General features: G+C 41.0%; 1 protein-coding gene across 2 annotated transcripts in view; it reads right to left on the bottom strand.

Moving 5' to 3' along the window:
- Positions 1 to 14,557, bottom strand: part of frmd4a (FERM domain containing 4A) — a 521,753-nt gene extending 507,196 nt beyond the window's left edge. Inside the window, exons 1-2 of one of the 2 annotated variants that reach the window (XM_068005053.1) lie at positions 14,429 to 14,557; positions 5,251 to 5,324 (exon numbers count right to left, since the gene is read on the bottom strand). The gene's annotated coding sequence lies outside the window, so the exon portion shown is untranslated. The remainder of the gene's footprint in view (positions 1 to 5,250; positions 5,325 to 14,428) is intronic. The other variant, XM_068005054.1, reaches the window with a different exon arrangement.
- Between the last annotated feature and the right edge of the window lie 6,360 nt (positions 14,558 to 20,917).

Genomic DNA, 20,917 nt, shown 5'->3' with positions numbered 1-20,917 from the left:
CATCTACCCGACAATGTGGAAAATTGCCCAGGTATATCCTGTCCACAAAAAGCAAGACAAATCCAATCCGGCCAATTACCGCCCCATCAGCCTGCTCTCAATCATCAGCAAGGTGATGGAAGGTGTCGTCGACAGTGCTATCAAGTGGCACTTACTTACCAATAACCTGCTCACCGATGCTCAGTTCGGGTTCCGCCAGGACCACTCGGCTCCAGACCTCATTACAGCCATGGTCCAAACATGGACAAAAGAGCTGAATTCCAGAGGTGAGGTGAGAGTGACTGCCCTTGACATCAAGGCAGCATTTGACCGAGTGTGGCACCAAGGAGCCCTAGTAAAACTGAAGTCAATGGGAATCAGGGGGAAAACTTTCCAGTGGCTGGAGTCATACCTAGCACAAAGGAAGATGGTAGTGGTTGTTGGAGGCCAATCATCACAGCCCAAGGACATTGCTGCAGGAGTTCCTCAGGGCAGTATCCTAGGCCCAACCATCTTCAGCTGCTTCATCAATGACCTTCCCTCCATCATAAGGTCAGAAATGGGGATGACATCCAGGCTTGGGCTGATAAGTGGCAAGTAACATTTGCGCCAGACAAGTGCCAGGCAATGACCATCTCCAACAAGAGAGAGTCTAACCACCTCCCCTTGACATTCAACGGCATTACCATCGCCGAATCCCCCACAATCAACATCTGGGGGGTCATCATTGACCAGAAACTTAACTGGACCAGCCACATAAATACTGTGGCAACAAGAGCAGGTCAGAGGCTAATTCTGTGGCGAGTGACGCACCTCCTGACTCCCCAAAGTCTTTCCACCATCTACAAGGCACAAGTCGGGAGTGTGGTGGAATACTCTCCACTTGACTGGATGAGTGCAGCTCTAACAACACTAAAGAAGCTCGTCCAGGACAAAGCAGCCCGCTTGACTGGCACCCCATCCACCACCCTAAACATTCACTCCCTTCACCACCGGCGCACTGTGGCTGCAGTGTGTACCATCTACAGGATGCACTGCAGCAACTCGCCAAGGCTTCTTCGACAGCACCTCCCAAACCCACGACCTCTACCACCTAGAAGGACAAGGGCAGCAGGTAAACGGGAACACCACCGCCTGCACGTTCGCCTCCAAGTCACACACCAACCCAACTTGGAAATATATCGCCGTTCCTTCATCGTCGCTGGGTCAAAATCCTGGAACTCCCTTCCTAACAGCACTGTGGGAGAACCTTCACCACACGGACTCCAGCGGTTCAAGAAGGCAGCTCACCACCACCTTCTTAAGGGCAGTTAGGGGTGGGCAATAAATGCTGGCCTTGCCAGCGACGCCCACATCCCCATGAACGAATAAAAAAAATGTACTGAGCATCCAGGGTTGAACTCAGATAGAAGCACTATTACTCAAAATGACTACAGCAAAGCCTTGGAGTGGAGTGACATCTCAGCCAAAGGGACATAGGAAACTTTCCCAACAACACTATCAGCTGGTTATATTTAATAGCTTGAGAGAGGTCTAACATGGTACATTTCTGAAGCATAGCAGAAGGTTTGTGCCAGCAGATTGATTAAGCAGCCAAACTGATCAGCCAATTGAACCCAGTCAGTTTGCATACTATGATGCATATTGGTCAGAAACTAGTCTGAATAACAAGTGTAATCTCATCTGTGCCTGGAATGCTTAGAAGTATCTTCTTCCTGTATGTGAAATTGTAGTGCCGAATAACTATTGCTGATATGCTCCTCTCTGCATCAGAACAAGTGAGGGATCTTTTTTTCCATGCTGTCCCTCTGGTGGTTCATATAGCTGATGCATGGTTCATTTGACTATGTCTACTTTCTGTTGTGCAGTGGCTGTTAACTACAGAATGACAGGATGTTGCACCCCTTCAACAGCCCAAATGATAGCATAGTATGGATCTCCTGATATGGAATGCGATGTTTCAGAATCATCTGTGTGGATATGAAAAGGACAATCTGGGAATTTCTAATATCAACTTTCAGGATAAGACTGAACTTAAAAAATATTTTTTTCTGTGGACTAAAAGAAATTTCACAAGTTTTGCACAAGCCATAAAGGATGTAATACAACAGGTATGTACTGTGTTTACCTATCTAGTTATATGGTTGACATCATATTATATTATATAACCTACATTATTTACTTCAAAATGTTGGATGAACTTAAAATAAAAGGTTACTTACCAGAATTTGTCCAATGACTTAATCTCACCTCTTTTCTCTCTCGGCAACCTTTTATTTTGCTGCTGACCGAATTTTAGTCTTGTGTCAAAAGAAACCTTCCCCTTGCATCCTTGTTATTAATTAGACACCTATAGTAGCCTTTTCATTTCTCTTAGCTTTGAAATCTGGACCAAATACAACCACGCTCCTTCAAATCTCTACTGACTAAATGATCACTGATTATCTCTCTAAAATGTAGATTGCTTCTGGATGGTGTATTTACACAAGGAGAACAATTGCCGGACTGACCAGTCTCACATGGAGAGGAGCATAACTCCAGCTAATGCAAAGCCATGTTTCAAAAATGCCCAGGTAGGCCACAGCCTCCTTCGAATCAGTGGTTGAAGCAGAATATTTTAAAGAAGGCAAATTCATCTATCTGGTTTTATGTAATCTTTGATCCTGGCCGCACAACTTTTAAGTATTTCATTGGACTGACGGACATAATGTCAGATCAATTTATTAATTTTTCAGAAAATGATGAGTTTGTATAGATCATAATGCACATTTTTCAAAATTATTTCTCCAAATCTGAAATCACTCCATTAATGAACACACATCTATTTCACATGTTTATTTTTAAACTCAAATTCCTTTGTCCCTTTCTATTAGGACCGTCATAATGGGGCTTTGATTCCTCCAATCTCCTCTCAAGCTGGTGCCAAATTCCTCCAGTCTCTGCTCCAGATTCTTCCCAATTCCACTTCCACAGTTCCCAATTCCTTCAGTCTATGTTCTCTTCCAATTCCTCCATTCTCTGCTCTCCAGGCTTCCAATTCCTCAGATCTGTGTTTAAAGTTCCTTCCATCTCCGCCCCCCCCGCCCCCCAGCTCCCAATTCCCTGATCTCTTCATCCCCCGCCCCAGATCTGTCCAATCTCTGAGCTTCTGTTTCCCTCAATATGTCCTGGATCCCTATTCAAAATCCTCTGGTGTCTGCTTCGCCAACTCTTGATTCCTCCAATCTCCACCATCTGACAGTCACACAAGTATCACAGTGATAAAAAAATCAGAAAATTGCCTATTGATTCATCGTGAGTTGTGCAACCAATTCCAGCCAAATTAAAAAGTAAAACAAATACTAAAAGAAGAATCTAAAAGGAACGTAATCTTTCTTAAAAGTGCATCCAAAATGCTATCAAATCAGCAGCTGACGCAGGTCATTTATTCATGATTGTAACATGATCAGATCGTAAAGACAGCAGTCATTTCTTAATATAATTCTGTGGGTTCCACTTTTGGAGAGCTGGTCCAACAATGAAAATAAACAGGAGGTTGCAAAGAAATCAGTTTGGTTCTAAGACCTCTGCATATTACATTAATTACTTTGAACGCTCACTCATGCTCAGCTTAATAGCAGCAAATGTGTTTGTTGCATTCACAATTTCTTGAGCCAAGACTGGTGAGAAGGCAAAGCTGTGGGCCTCAGCTCTTTACATGCCTATACTTGTGTTTTACTTCACTAAACCTTCCAGGACAAAGTAGCCCGCTTGTTTGGCACCCCATCCACCACCCTAAACATTCATTCCCTCCATCACCACCGCAACGTGGCTGCAGTGGGTACCATCTACAAGATGCACAGCAGCAACTTGCCAAGGCTTCTTCGACAGCATCTCCCAAACCCGCGACCTCTACCACCTAGAAGGTCAAGGGCAGCAGGCGCATGGGAACAACACCACCTGCACGTTCCCCTCCATGTCACACACCATCCCGACTTGGAAATATATCGCCGTTCCTTCATCGTCGCCGGGTCAAAATCCTGGAACTCCCTACCTAACAGCTCTGTGGGAGAACCTTCACTACACGGACTGCAGCAGTTCGAGAAGGTGGCTCACCACCACCTTCTCAAGGGCAATTAGGGATGGACAATAAATGCTGGCCTTGCCAGCAACGCCCACATCCCATGTCTGAATAAAAAAAAACCTTAATCTGAAAAATTCACAAAGCCCACGCAACTCTTCTCCACCACATTAGTCACACACTTTCTCCAAAAAGATCTCATCTTATTAAGCTGTAGCTTTACAAAAGGACGTCTTTCAACTTTGAATTGAAGGATTTCTGAGAAACTCTTCATAGAGACAATCAACCATCAATCCAAGATCATTAACAAAACCCTTTGCTAATTTTCAGACTATTCATGCTGCAGTCGATCTTCCTGGCCTTCTCTATTTGGATCTTGACTTGCTCTTTAAGTCATGATCAACAGCTGTAAATAACTTCCATAATGCCAACATATATCTGCAGCTAGAAGCTACACAATGCATGCCATAAATGTTCCTCAATTTCTGATGCTGTGGATTCAAGCTCCATGAGGGAGAGGAAGAAATTTTCTGATAGATCTTTTATGGAGCATCTTACACACACAATTAATTGGGTTTTCTTGCTCAGGCTGGTACTTTCATTAATCAAAATCCTTACTGGTACTTTATCTTCAACAGTACACCCAAGAAGCTTTTCTCCAATAAAATGTGCAAAGTCAGCACAAGTTGTACTAGACTTAAGAATCCTTCCAAGATTCAATTAATTTAGACTTTGTAAAGCCAACAAAATGGGATATTAGCGAATGGTTGGTTTCACTTTGCAATGTACTACACTGTGCAAGACATACACTTGTGTTGTCCCCTGAAGTGATTTATGATATTTGCAGATTTCTTCAGCAAATAAATTCCTTACCATCTGTATCTTTTCAACCTGATGACTTGAGGAATAAATGGGCCAAAAGATTTTTCCCTTAGTGATACTTATGATCTGGAATCTCCACAATACCTAATCTCACACAGTTCATCCAGACACTAGAGGCTGTGTTTGCTTCCTGATTCTACATTTCTGCACTCTTTGTACCCACTACATCCTAACTATTTGCATTTCGCAATTAAATCATTACTGTTGCTCAAGAAGTACTTTACTTGTGCATTAATTTAGAGTGTCATTTTCACCAATTTCAAGAGACAGTGATTTAAGTTTGCTGTTCAGCATATCTGTCATGATGCAGCTGGAGCTACTCCACGTACTGGCTTGGATAGATGCCTCGATGATGCGGACATTCACTGAGTTGCTTGAGTTGTGACTTGTCTCACATGGTTTCCTGAAAGAAACATATATAACAGCACATACACATTATGAAAGATAGAATTAAGAATCTCATTCACAATACAAAATTATTTGAATACACACACGAGCACATTTACAAACTTACTTGCGAGGTTGACAGGAGAAAAAAATCCTCAACTCTTGCTGTCACCTTCTTTGATACGTTGGAGGGTATTATGATTCTTTTACACTGCCAAAAGTTGCTTTTTTACCTTTGCATTTGCTTGCACTTCCAAGATATTTAAATTCCAATAAAAAAATTTCAAAACATTACATTATTCATGTGAGTCTTTTCAGCCATTGAGGTTCAGACGTATGATGGTTTAATAATTTCTAGCGATTATCTCTGTCTTAAACAATAGACATCCTGTAAAGCCTTAATCTCAAGGAATTCTATGTTTTCTGCAGAACAAATTGAGATAGGCAGACAAGGATAAGATTAACTTTAATCCTGAATGTGTGCTGAGAGAAGAGGAACTCCTGACAGATTTCATGACATGTCTACAATACCTTACTTGTCAGAGAGCCTAATTTTTCTAGTCAATTTTAAAAACTCAATATGCAAATCCACACTTTAAAAAAAGGGGCAGTATAACACTGCATTCAGTCTATTTTTATGCTATAAAGCATGGCAACGTACAAACTGTAAGGACATGACTCAGTGTAATACTGTACATAAGTGAAAGGACATTCAGGTCCACAAAATGTATCAGACATCATTAAGCAAGAAGTCCGCAAAATGGGATCAGCACCTCCATGACCTACACAAATTATATATATGTTTGTATGTCGAGTTAATCAAGGACAACCAGCACAAATTTGTTAAAGGCAAGTCATGTTTGACAAATTTAAGAGAGGTTTTTTTTGAAGAAGTGACCTATTGGACAGATAAAAGGTATGCAACAGATGTAATCTATGTGGATTTTCAGAGAGTGCTCGATAAGGTGCCTCACAAGAGACTTTAGAAAAATTCAGGCACATGTGCAAGAGGAAATGTAGCAGCATAGATAGAAAGTTGGTCAATGGACAATAAACAAACAGTTTGGATAAATGGGTATTGGTGACCCCGTAGGATGTTTGGATTGGAGAAGGGCTGGAAGTGATCTAACTCAGAGGTCAGTGCTGTGTCCACTTTTGTTCTTGGCATGTATAGACGATTTGGACTTGGGCACTGGAGCATGATCTCAAATGCTGATGACACAAAAGGGATTTGCAAACAGCAAGGAGATCTGTAAAAGGCTTCAGGAAGACAGACAGATTAGCAGAATAGTCAGACAGGTTATGAATTCAATTTAATATGGATAAATGTGAGGTAATACATTTTGGGAGGAAAAACAAGAAATTAGAGTATTCACTCAGTGGAAAGATGAAGGTGGTGGTAGATGAACAGCAAGAATTAGAAGTTCAAATACATAATTCCCTGAAATGGAAACAGAGGTATATAAATCCATAAAAAATGCAAATAGCATTTATAAATAGGGGCACAGATTACAAGAGTAAACAAGCAATAAATTTGTACAAAACATTGGTTAGGCCACAGTTAACGTGCTGTGTGCAGTTTGGATGCACCATTATAGAAAGGACACTAAAGCCATAGAAAGTGTACAATGTAGATTCATCATGATGATGCCAGGGATGGGAAACTATATCTGAGGAGAAAATGGAGATACTGGAACAGTTTCCAGTGGAGCAAAGAAAGCTAAGAGGAGATTTAGTATAGGTTTTTAAAATTATGAAAGGTTTTGATAGCATGAATAGGGAAAGACTATTTCCTCTGGTCGGATGGGGTCATCAATTTAAAACTGGCACTGAGAGTGAACAGAGCGGTTAGGAGAAATTTCTTTACACAGAGGGTTACTGAAGCATGGAATGAATGCTTTGCCACAGGGAATGGTTGAGACAGAGACCACTGAATCTTTTACGGAAAAATTGGACAAATGTTTGAAGCAGAGGACGATACGGGGAGAGAGTGGGGCAGTGGGATTAGTTTTGATTGGTCTAGCAAACAGCCAACATAGATGTGATGGGCCAATTACCTCCTTCTGTGCTGCAAACTTCTATGACTCTATATACCGATGTAGCCGAATCCTATCGGATGTACTCCCGAATGTCGATCTATTCTGTTATGTATATCAATGTTTACTTGTTTTGATTTGTTTTCCTATCTGTTTTTAAGAACATGAGATGTGGGCAGGTTTGCATATCCTGAACATCTACTGAACATCCATTTTTGTTACCCTATTTCTACCATGCACCTGAACAGATCAAATACTTTATCCATTCCATTAGTTAAATCTTAATTCAGGATACTTAGGTGTTCTGTAAAGCTAAAAAAAAGTTATTTCACTAGATTATCATTACAAATGTTCTTCAATTTAATAAAATAACTTTCTTTAACTTTGCACATAAAGAAAAATACATTTAGACACAAAGAAATACCGAGAACACTTGAGCAACAAATGTATACACACAACAAACTTTACCTCTGTTCCACCTACAGTAAACCCATCTGCTTGGTGATAATATTCATAATCAGCAATATTGCCACCAGTGCTATCCTGGAGTTACAAAAGCTGGCAAGTCTGGTGGGGACAACAGCAAGGTCAGTGGGGAGGGGGAAATATAACAGCAGGAGCTTGGCCAGTAGGGGTGACAAGCAGGCAAGGTGTGAGAGGCAGTAAAGCCTATGGAAAGAAAGCAAGCAGAAACGTTAACAAAAAACAAGATTACATTTAAAAATGTAAACTTACCCACACCAGTGAACAGGAAAAAGCCGGTAAGGAAGCATGACCCAGTCAGCAAGATGCAGAACAACCAAGTTAAAGACATCAGAATTGAACCATATGCGCAGAATATCAGAGCATGCTCAGAAAGTGTATTTCAGTATTTTGCTAATCATGAGGGACTGCAAGCAGCCATTGGAAATAAATGCCCAAATTTGCACATCACATGAGATGATCAAGGTGCAGTACTACAAAGCAGTGATGTCAAAGAGGTGGCGCATGGGCCAAGTGCAGCCTGTGAGCTTCTTTGATCATGCCCATGGCGCTACATCTGGTTCCCTTTTTTGTGCTTCAGCACCTTCAAGCTGTTTCTAGTTTGCGAGCTTGGAGGACTGGAAAAAACTACCCCCTGAATGGTCAAAATCTGCAGGATGACAGCAGAAAGAAGGGAGAGAATAAAGTAGAAAAGATAGGAGTCTCAAATAGTCTTGCTGTTTTGTATATAGAGGATCTCGGTTTTTTTGTGTGTGGAGGTGTTACAAATTTTAGATCTTGCCATAGATATTCTCTTGTGTACAATGGTGCTAGTCACTGCCATAATCAGTTAGAGCAGATGATGTTTAGAGGTGTGCCTGTACTACCCAATATCTTACCATACAATAGCATAAACCAGGAATGTAACAATAGTATCCCCTTGTGATCTGAACTAGATATTGGTGTCTTTAACATGTGGTTCCTCAATTTCTCTGAAGGCAGACCATGCAAACACTAAATGATGAGAGACTTCACACAAACTGTTCAGCTGCTTTATTTCACAGTATATGAATTGCTTATTATTCACAGTCTACGGGAAAGGGTCATGAATCATACCTCATTAGCAGATTAACTATTTATTGTCTCACAGCCTCTTTTTTTCAAACTTGTGGCAATGCGCTTTACAAACCCAGTATTAAAAGTAACTCTTAACAAATCCATTGTGGAAAAACAGCTAGCAAGCTGCATTTATTGCCCATCCCTAATTTCCCTGAGGTGAAAGTGGGCCTTCTCCTTGGACCACTGCAGTCCTTGTGATGATTGAACTACCATGATGGTGTTAGATAGGGAATTCCAGGATTTTACCCAGCAACGAGGAAGGATTGATGGTACATGTCCAAGATAGCATGGTGTGTGACTTGGAAGAGAATTTGCAAGCAAGTGAAGTTGTTCCAATGACATTACTGCTGTTGTCCTTCTCAATGGTATGGTAGATGTCACATGGTTGAGAGGTGCTATCGAAGTAAGTTTGGCGAATTGCTGCAATGCATCCTGTAGACAGTACAAACTGAAGCCACAGTGCAGCAGTGGTGAAGGTGGTATATACTGAGTTCAGTAGCAGGGTAATCTCTGCCAAACTTTATAAATTTAGCATGGATTATTTTTTGTTGTAAAAAAAAGTGACACTCTTGCCTACTCTCTCGCAATATTAAACATCAGATGCCCAGGGAGAGGAGCTCCATTTTTGCCTCAGTGAAGCACCTTGGGACATTTACTACAATAAATATGCTATATAAATGCATGTTATTGTTCTTATAAATAATGCTAGACATTAATACAAGAGAGTGTTAAAGGTGCTATGTTTAAAAAAAAAATCACCTTGCAGAAGTATCTTCCAAAGGGATGAAGGTACAATATATTCTCTTTACAAAAATGCTGCATTTTAATATGTTTATAATTCTGTGATTGAGATGTATGCAATTGTATAATTAGAATATGGCAAATGTTATTAGTGATTAACAGGAAAAAAACAATATTCAAGGATAATTTCACAACAACCCAAACCTAAGCTTATTCCTAATGCTTTTGTGTAATCACACTGTCTGGCAAAATGATTAAGGCAAGGACTGTAATTTGTAAAGTACACTGCTGAACATACTGAAAATTATCAACCTTGTGTCAATTAAACAAACCCTGAGAGTTCCATAAACAACTTCACTTGTGCATGATTGCTACCATAAATTTTGTTATTGCTTTTATCGATTTATAGTGTAGTATGTAGGTCAGATCACTGACACAAATTGGTTTGTATTAAAATGCGCAGGCAGCTGTTTTTAAATTGTTATAGTATAGTTGATATATATTAAAATGTAATCAACTAATTAATTTGATTAAAGTGCATCACTGTTCCGCAGTACACAATTTTTCAAAGTGATTTCACCCAAACTAAGTAGACAATTCTCTACATATTCAGCAAATTTACAACAAATACTTTGTAGTTGAATTTCTGCACTGCATCATGGTAGGTCAACATAACGGATTGTTATTTACAGATCGCAAATTATGTTGACCATTGAAGAATGAATCTCATGTCTATAATAAATAATGAATGAAAATTAATAGAGGGGGCCAACAGTAGAATTTTCCCCAATGTCTAGATTACAATTGGTGTCTTGATTACTGTGAATTTGTTTGTTAACAGGTATTACATTTCATTGTATTTGCTAATACAACAGTCATTTAGGAACCACACAATATTGGGTCACCATCACCATATTTATTCTACTTTTTGTTTTTAGAATAAAAAAGACATTTGCTCACAATATTTGCCTAATAAATCTAACATCAGAAACAAAATCCTGTATTGCATCAAACCACAAGAGCAAAGATCAAGCAGCTTAAGATAGATATATGACTTGAGATTGGATTATTAATTTGTGTTCCATTTACAGCTATTAGTCATAGTTTATGATAGAGAAAAATCAATTAAATATTCATAACTATCAAGAAGACCTTTACAACTCAGACCATGACTGCACTAACTGCCCTTACAGTGCCCACTCTTTGGTACTGGACCTGGCAAACTCTGTGCATTAAGTGGGGGCATGTATGTCAAAACGTGGCAGCAGCCAGCATATTGTTTGAATACAGTGCAACATCCAGATAGATTAAATTCCTCACAGTATTATCACAAGGCCTTTGAGTTCCTTCACGGAGATATTTTGAAGTACAAAATCTTAATCACAGTGGTTTGTATTTTCTTTTTTAATTCATTAATAGCAGACTGCAAAATGTTCTCCCACCAAGGTCTAAGATAATTGTTGCTTACAGCATCAGAAAGTTATGACACTAATCTGAACTGGTTACCTGCATACCAGACATTGAGGTCTGATCATAAGTTTTTTTGTAATCAGGTTACAACTACCAGTACATGTAACAGAAAGATTTCCATCACACTGACAGGTAGTATGATGAGAGATGTAAGGTGGGATATTAGTTAACACCCCCAATGCCCAGCACTGTTAGATTCATAATCTCAGCTAAGTTACTGCCAGGAAGCTATGGTCAGAGGCCAGGCATTTTCCTTGCAGACTAGGTGAAAATTATGGGGAAATCACCTTTTGCCCAGTCTCGCAAACAGTCTCTTTAATTGGTCTGCGAGTGTCATTGATGTACTGGAATGTCCAGGGTCCTCTCATCTGTGAAAGCCGTCGAGTAAGAAGTGACAGTTTGTGGGAGTGAGGAGGGGCAAAAAACCTCAAAAAGTGCTACCTTGAAAATTTAATAGTCATATTAAAATAATTGCATATAACTTATTTCTTCCTTTGTTCTGTATACCGTGCATCAGGCTTGCTGTTTGCCACAGCAACAGGAAGTTTTTAATAGATTGTCCTTTTCTTTTGAATCAATGAAAGATCAGGTTATATATGCAGGTGTAATCACCTTATTTTAAGACCTCAAATTTAACAATTTCACTTCTCGGAATGTACCTCTCAGTATGAACTGCAGATTTAATTTGACATAATGGAGACATATTTAGATAAAAAACATTCTGAACTTCCTCCCCTCCTTCCCCAAAAATACATCCCAGTAGTGGACATTTGACGCCAAATTTGATTTTTTTTAAAATTTGGGCATTAAAAGAAGTGAATTTCCTGGATTTGAAAATGGTGCCAAGCCATAGAAGTCTCGCAGAAGTAGGAGGAGACTTCAGTTCGAGACTTCTAGCTTGGCATGAGAATTTTAAAAGGCAACTATAATCCATCTGCCATGCTCCAATTCCACCACACTTCCCTCCCTCCTGGCCGCACTCTGCCTCCCACTATCCCCAGACACCATTTTTTTTAAAAAACTGATCTCTCTGGTACCGGCTAGTCTTGATCAACAAAATATCCCTTTCAAAATATATACAAACATACATCAACAAAACAAAGTATTCATCGTTGGACTGGATTGTAATTGAAACTGAGCATCATCAGGTTAAGACAACTTATTACTTGTGCCTCAATATGATGCTTATTTTCCTTCTGTTTGCTTATGTGTTAATAGTGTGTGGTAATTTCACTGAAAAATAACCCACTGCAAGTACGTTTTCTTTTCTTTAGCTTTTTATTACTCAGTTTTGCAATTAAGAGAAAGAAATAAGCTTCTAAAAAATGATTCAGCAAAGTAGTAAAACAGCAGGTGACAGAAGTCCTTCAGATGGGGTAGGAACTGAGGCCAACAGGTAGGATTGGACGAGAGAGGCCAGAAGCAGATCAACATCGTGTGCAGAGCACGGATGTGTGTCGCTCTGGAATGTCAAGTTGAGCAATCTTCCATTTCATCCAACATACAGAAACTCTAGCTGCTTGACAAAGTGGCTACTAACCCAGAAAGACAATGTACTGCTCTTTTGCTTTGTCGATTGATCGTTCTGCATCTGGTATAATGTAACAGGGCCTGATAAAGGAAACTGTTGATCCTGTGAACAACTTCCTAAAAATTACCAGAGACATTTTAAACTAGATTTCCCTTTACAGTAGGAAGTATCACTTTTCAAACACACTATTTTTTAAGCTTAATTCAACCAATCTGTAATTATCCAGATAAGTTAGCTCAAAATGAAAGATGTCTCAAATAGATTCAGTTTAATAAACTGAAAGAAGTTAGTCTGTACAACGATGTGCGACTTTATTTGATTCCTCACAAAGGCCTGATAAGAATAAAGCCTATTTTATGCTAACAATTCATGAAATTTGTGACTGATGCCTTTAAAATGGGCTCCCTGTTATCTATTAGCAGTTGTAAGAATTGAAGTGATGTATCATTCCATTGAGAAGGCCCAACAGTGAGGCGCTTGATTCTAGTCTGAAAATTAGGTTTTTCTGGGATTGTCACACCTGCACCAATGGCTTTCAAGTAGAATGCAAGCTGTTAACACAACATTGTTACGCCAATCCTACAGTCAAATAGTTAAGCATTATGTGACATAACGCTCAAGTGACAAACAATTAAGAGGCAAAAGATAGGTAAAATTAATCAGGTGATAGAACAGTGAGGGCACACCAAATCTTGTTTGAACAATTAGATCATTTCTGATCATAATTATTGTCAAGGCTAGGTCACATGAGCAAGCTGTCAGCAAAGGCTTGCTTAAATAAATATTTTGCTCCACAGCTTAAGGGTTTTGCTCCAGCATAAGGAGGTGTGCCCACTCCTCACAACATGAATTAAATATTAAACAGAAACAAAATATTTTTGTTTTTCTTACAATGATTTCCAAAGGTACATTTAGAGACACAGAATGATCCAATGTCTGCCACACACAGGCTAATTAAAAAGTGTACAGCAGCATACCTGAAGCACTATTTAATCTACCTATGTGAATTCATCTAAAAACTCTATGTTGCTGATCATGCTGAGGTATGTGTGCACAATATAACACTGGTCTGCCAACTACACTTCGCAATGGGAATCTACCCATTGACCTTGCACATGTCTGCTTTGATGCATTTTCAGATCTTTGCTCTTTCCACTGCTATTTTTTAATGTTAGGAGAACACAGGCAGATGTTTCCTAACATGAAAAAGACTCCATACTTTAAAAAGTTCCTTGGTGGTCCAATGGAGGAGCAGAGGGTGGTGATGAAAAAACAATACCTTGAACAATGCAAAACACAAGTTTTTGTTAACTCAGTATAGAGGATTCACTCTACTATATATATATATAATTCGTTTTTCATTCATTATTAAATTGAATTTCCAATGCAATTCAATTCTAGAATTTTAATGTTATTCCTGCAAACTGTAGGCCCACCTTATGCATCCTTTGCACGTACTGAACGCTCCAAATTCATCTGCACTCAAAAAGCAGTCATGACATCCTCAGTTAAAAGACTGCATTGCAGCAGAACTACAAAAAAGGTACAGTACTTGCAACAGGTCTGCACACAAGCAGACAGCCTATATGCAAAACACAGCCGTATTCTGTTCCCAATTTACTGGTTTAAATTCTAGGCAGAAAAAAATACGATTTTCATATTTACAACCTTCAGCAAAAATAGGACCATCGTCTGATGGAAAGTTAATTATTCGCGATCCTTCAAATTATATATATATATATATATATTTAAAAACCCTACCTTATATTTCAGGACGGGAAAACGTCCATTTAGATTTCCACGTGCATCAACTGCGGACACAATCCCGTCCAGATGTTTTTATTATTACAATCTGGCCCAGTGAATCCCACACACACACGTTGCGTTCCTGTCGCCACTCTGCCGTGTTCACGTGCCCAAACGGCGGCGCGCGACTGCGCAGCTGTCCATCACCCGGCAGCAGAGAGAAAAGCGCAGCCCGCAGACGCTGCAGAGCAGCCCTGTATCCGTCCGTAAAGGCTGCAGTGCAACCCGCAAACTCACCCATTAACGCTGCAACGCAGTCCTGTGCAACCGGGCGCCTGCAAGCACACCCATTAACTCTACAATGCTGTTCCGTGCAACCAAGAACCCGCATTAATGCTACAAATACATCCATTAATGCTACATTAATATAGTCCTGTTCAGCCAGCAATCCGTAAATGCATCCGTTAACGCTGCAGGGCAGTCCCGTGTCATCAGGAACCCGCAAACAGCCATTACTGCTGCAATGCAGTCTTGTGCAGCTGGAAAACTGCACACATTCAGTAACACTGTTATGTAGTGCTGTGCTGCCATTAACCTTGCAGTGCAACCAGGAACCTCGAGAACACCTAATGCTGCAGTGCAATCCCGTGCAACTAGGAACCTGCAAGCAACCTGAAGCAATAATGCTACAATGCAGCCTAGTACACCCAGAAAACTACAAACATACTAATTAATGCTGTAGTGTAGTCAGAAGCCTGAAAACACTTGGGGAACAGTACCTAGCCCTACAAAGATTCTGCATATGAACAGAAGGAATAAGTGTCATACTCACAATTTGCATGGTGTAGAGCTGGCTAAAGGTTAATTTGAAAGGGATCTGGTGGTGATGGTAGATGCAGATGGATTTATTACCTTTAAAAGCCTGACCCTTTGATCCCTGACGAGCATTTCAAAAATGTTCTTCACATTTATCTTCCGCCCTTCCCAACCTCACAGTGCTGCTCCAACTTATACCATCTCAAGAGGACGGACACCTCTGTTACGCCTCCACAGGTGCAGGTCAAGTACCCTGACTATTAAAATGATCCTGTCGCTGGGATTTGAGACGGTGTCAACGACAAGGCCCAGTCCCACCAGAAGTCCCGTCCGCCACACTTCTGGTGGAGGAGCGGGGATTGTGGAATTTCGAGCCCTATGTTTATTCCAAATTTGATAGAACACATATTGGTTGGAATGTTGTTATTCAGTTTACACTGTTAACCATCAATATGATTGGATTGCAAAAATATTGAGAGAGAATGGATAAGTTAAATGATTTGGACCACCATGTGTGCTACCCATGAATAGTCATGATGTGGAGATGCCGGTGATGGACTGGGGTTGACAATTGTAAACAATTTTACAACACCAAGTTATAGTCCAGCAATTTTATTTTAAATTCACAAGCTTTCGGAGATTTTCTCCTTCCTCAGGCAAATGTTTCAAGAGCTCCTTGAAGCCTACGCATTTATACATATTGAACAATAATACATGGTGTTTACAGACTGCCCCTGCAACTGCCCGTTGCCAAGGCAATCACCGTGTTCAGACAGAGAGGTGTTACCTGCAGAACCTCCGAATACACATTCAACAAAAAAACAAACAGGGAAAAAAAACAGAGAAAAAAAAACACAGAGAGAGGCAGAAACATCCGGAAGGCAGAGAGAGCCAGCAAATGACCCATTATATTAAAAACAGATAACATTTGTTCGCTGGTGGGGTAACGTGTAGCGTGACATGAACCCAAGATCCCGGTTGAGGCCGTCCTCATGGGTGCGGAACTTGGCTATCAATTTCTGCTCGACGATTTTACACCATGTATTATTGTTCAATATGTATAAATGCGTAGGCTTCAAGGAGATCTTGAAACATTTGCCTGAGGAAGGAGAAAATCTCCGAAAGCTTGTGAATTTAAAATAAAATTGCTGGACTATAACTTGGTGTTGTAAAATTGTTTACAATTACCCATGAATAGGCTTGGTATATTCCTTGAACGGTTCTGAATTTAGCATTTGTGTCCCATTCCTAATGAAGCTTGAAGTCTCCCCACTCTACTAGGCTGTGGGTAGCGGTAAGGGTCCCAATTTAATGACATTAAATGATGGTTTGGGTTACAGTACATGAGTAATTTGAGACATGTCATATGGTAAATGTAGCATACTTGGGTGGAACAGGTGACTTTGGATCTATGGTTCCCAAAGCTCTCCACTACTGGGGTTTTCCTTGCCTCATGCCTGTTTCTGTTGTAGAATAATTGATAGAGCTTGATTGCCATGATTAGTCAAGAACTCCATTATTGTTGTACCATGTGACTACCAAGATGATAGAAGGCAAACTAAATGGAACTCAATCTTTTCTCATCTAGCAATTTCTATGTTCCTATGTTACTCCAATGATGAAGATGATAACTAGAAATGAACTCCAAGTTTTCCTATTACTAGGCATCATTTTGTACATTGCTCCTTTTTTTCCTTTTTCTTGGCTTGGTTCATTCAAATTGCCTGCCATCAAGTTGGAGTAATTTGACTGCACAAGTTTCAATGAAGAACAACCCACATGAAAAATGTGCACACTGGTGTAAGCATCAGATATGGGAAGTACAGCACTAATCTACACATGATGACAAAGGAGCTGGGTTACAGTGCTTTACAGATTAATATATAGTCACACTGTAGTAATGTAAGATAACAAAATAAATATAGATTAGGAAAGCCCTTCATTCCATTTAGCTCATCCATCTAGACAAACCTACAGGCCTCTTATCACTGCATCCAATTGTCTCAAATAACTCCAAGGTTCTGTCTACCCAGAAGTCCATTCCAAGTGTTAATCACTCTTTGCATGAAGAACTTCCTCACATCATGACTTTCCCACTAAGAATAGCCCTATCTCTTTTTGGAGAAAGAAGAGGAACAACAGAGTAATGTTGGGCAAGTCCAGCTATATACCTGAGGCAATCAGAATTCATTAGCTGTACCCCTACTCCAGAATATACAAGCAAAGTGCAAACATCTTCCTTGTCTGAGAAGCAGTGGCTGTAGAGTTTTTGATTCACCAGTTGTCACAGAGTTATTCCACATGGTGACAATGAAGGAATGGTGATATAGGTCCAATCAGAACAGTGTGTGACTTGAAGGGGAATTTGAAGGTGATGGTGTTACCATGAAATTGCTGCTCTTGTCCTTCTCAGTGGTAGAGGTCACGGGACTGGGACATGCCGTTGAAGTAAGCCTGGCAAATTGCTGCAGTGCATCCTGCAGATTGTACATACTGCAGCCACAGTGATGGAGGAGGTGGATATTTAGTTCAGTGGGAGGACATTAATCAAGTGGACTGCTTTGTCCTGGATGCTGACCAGCTTCTTGAATGTTGTTGCTGTTGCACCCTCCCAGGTCAGTGGTGAGTATTCAATCACAGTCCTGATTTAAACCATGTAGATGGTGGAGAGGTTTTGAGGGGTTACAAAGTGGGCCACTCATCACAGAATATCCAACATCAGGGATTATTGGAGTATTGATATGGCTGGTCCACTTAAGCTTCTGATCAGTGATGACCCCCAGGAACGCTACTGGTGAGAGACTTGGCAATGGTGATGCTGTTAAGAGTTAGGGGGGAGGCGGTTCAGACATATTTTGTTGGAGATAGTCATCGCTTGGCACTTACATGGCACAAATGTTACCAGCCACTTGTCAGCCCATGTCTGGATGTTTTCCAGGTCCTGCTGTAGGCACATTGAGTTACGCATGCCAGCTCTCCAGCCAGGCTGCAACACATGCCAGCTCTTCAGCCAGGGTGCAACACAAGCTGGCCCTCAGGCCACAAATCCCTCTGCCAGCAGCAGCTGTTCCTGCTCACTTCTGCTGTGGATCTCACCCAGTGCACTCCCCTCAAGCTCACTCTCTAAATCCCCCGTGATAGATGTAGCTGAACTGGTCTTCATGAGGGGGAGAGTGAGTGATGCTGTGCGATGTGAAGTGCTGGCAGTACTGGATACATTGTGGCCTGGCTATTCGTCCTCAGGCAAATCTAGAAAAAAAAGAGAAAGACAGGTCACAATTCACTTAGGGCCCTTATGGCCAGCAGAGAAAGAAGACAGGATTGGTGATGCCAAGCAGTGACCCTATCTTACTTAGCATCCAAGCAACCAAAAATCAGTTTATTACTGTTAAATTTTACAAAACTTTGGGCAAGCAGCTTGAGGCACATTGCAATCGCAAGCCTTAATGATTGTTGCGGTTTTTCCTCCCAATGTGTATTACCTCACACTTACCACATTAAATTGCATCTGCCACTTATGTGATCATTCTGCTAACTTCTCTATGTCTGCCTGAAGGTTATTTCTTGTAAAAAAGAGTCGTCCTCCAAGTGCCAAACCTACTTTTGTGCCATCAAATTATTAACAATATTAACACTGGTGGAGAAGTTGTTTTCCCTGTTTCCCCCAGCTAAACACCAACATTAGACTGCACTTCTGTGCCCAAAATTAAACGTGTTATTGAAACTGTCTTCCTGAAATTATATGCTCCCACCTCTTCCTTTCCAGATTGTTGTTTTAGTTAATTCCCTGTGATCTATCTGCTTTTCTGAAATCGTTAACCCTGATGTTTATTTTCAAAGTTCCTGCCTCTTATATTTCATCCAGCCCTGAGAAACATCTGTTTGTATTTCTTGAGTATTCTTACACAGGAGCAACACAGAGCCATTTCATCTGCTTTCGGATATTATTTAAGGCTCTTTAAAGATACTTTGAAAAGATTAACAAGGTCCCTGGTTTGCAGTTTTCATGGAAAAATGGGCAGAAAAGCAGTTTGCAATCCCCAAAACACCAGTAAAAATCCCAGAATCCTATGTAATGCAATCAGAATTTGAATTATTCAGGAACAGTAAACCAATGGCCCTGAAAATGAGCTACTTTCTTACAAATTGAAATAAAATTATATACAATTCTTTGATATAATGGAACATTCAAATCATGATTGTCCAGTTGCCTTATCCTTTTGCGTAGTGTTTGGCAAGAGAATTCTGCCTGGTATGTATACTAACTATCAATAGGTTTTGTGGAAATTGGCAGGATTTTTGGTAGATTCTATAGATTTTCTTTGGGTGAAAACTGCAGGGCAATTTTTCCACGGAAGTAGTTTTTGTCATCAGCAGAGACAATATATCACATTTTATCAATAATATAAAGCTCCTAGATGCATTTTAAATTAACACTAGATTCATTTCATGAATCATTACATTTACCCTTTCACTGCAGCAATTAGATCCAGAGTTGCTGAAGCACACATTAGGCCATGGTTAGGCTCCCACGGTTAAAATATTCCAGGCCTTTTGTGTTCTCAGCAGCCCTCAGGATCAATTTGATGGGACATCTGAGGCATGATTTTAGCTCGGAGCCAGGAACCCAGCGCGACCGCAGATATCCAGGTGGGGAACCCGGAAGTCAAATGAGTGTGTCGCAATCTGCGATCGCAACTCAACTGAAGGTAAGTATTTGTGCTTCCGGGTTTCCCACGCACCAGGCAGCCAGATTTACAGGGAAAGGAGACGCTAATTGGAGAGGGGGGAGGGAGAGAGATCGTGGGCCGTGGAAGAAATCGGAGGGGTGGGAGGAGGTGGGGCGACGTGGACGACATTGGGTGGGGCCTTAGAGAAAATTGGGGGGGGGGTCCAGCGTCGGTGGAGGTGGAGGGGATGGGCGGTGGGCGCTGGGGAAGGTATCCAGCACGGGGAGGAGAGGGGTGTCCAACATCGGGTTGCGGGGGGAGGGGGAGTCGGCCGATCGCAAGGGTTCTGTTGCGCCTGGTGAGCTTGTTGGTCCTGGATGAAGCACTCCTGCTCCTCCAGGCCCACAAGCAGTGCAATAAAGGCCCTCACCTCATGGATCCGGTCCTTCCCGCCGCCTTTCACCTGATGTGAATCCCGAACAGGTAAGGTTAAATTTGTTTTACGTTTGTAATGCAGAAAAAATTAAGTGCCTCAACTATCGCAGTGAGGTACATTGCCCCTTTAAGTATTGGCCTGCCGGCTTTAAGTGAGGACGGGACTTCTGGGTTCCTGTTGCGTGTGCGCATCCAAATGCGTCTGGGTTAAACCCGGAAGTGGGCACATTGGAGCTGTGATGCGGTCCCACTCCAAAAATCTATTATTTTTACTGCCTCCCGCCCTCAACCTACCCGTTCTTAGGGGGTTAAAATTATCCCCCTGGCCTCAGTACACTTCCTCTCTGTACTCTGCTGTGGCACATGATATCTGAGAAAATAAACTCTTTGAAAAATACAAACATTTAAAAAAGAAAGACAGCAAAAAACCAGTTGCTCCATTAAAGCTGTTCTGTTCCTCATGTGGAAACTTGCTCACACCATTGAACCATCTCTCCCCTCTGCCACCACCCCCCCGCCACCCCAAGCAATCCCACCCCCAGCAGCCATGCAATCTCCTGGGAGAAGTAAAAAGAAAACCAGA

Source organism: Heptranchias perlo, chromosome 24 (genome assembly GCF_035084215.1).
Source record: "Heptranchias perlo isolate sHepPer1 chromosome 24, sHepPer1.hap1, whole genome shotgun sequence".
NCBI lineage: Eukaryota > Metazoa > Chordata > Chondrichthyes > Hexanchiformes > Hexanchidae > Heptranchias > Heptranchias perlo.
The sequence above is the reverse complement of the archived record's forward strand: the minus strand, read 5'-3'. Positions and strand labels throughout refer to the sequence as shown.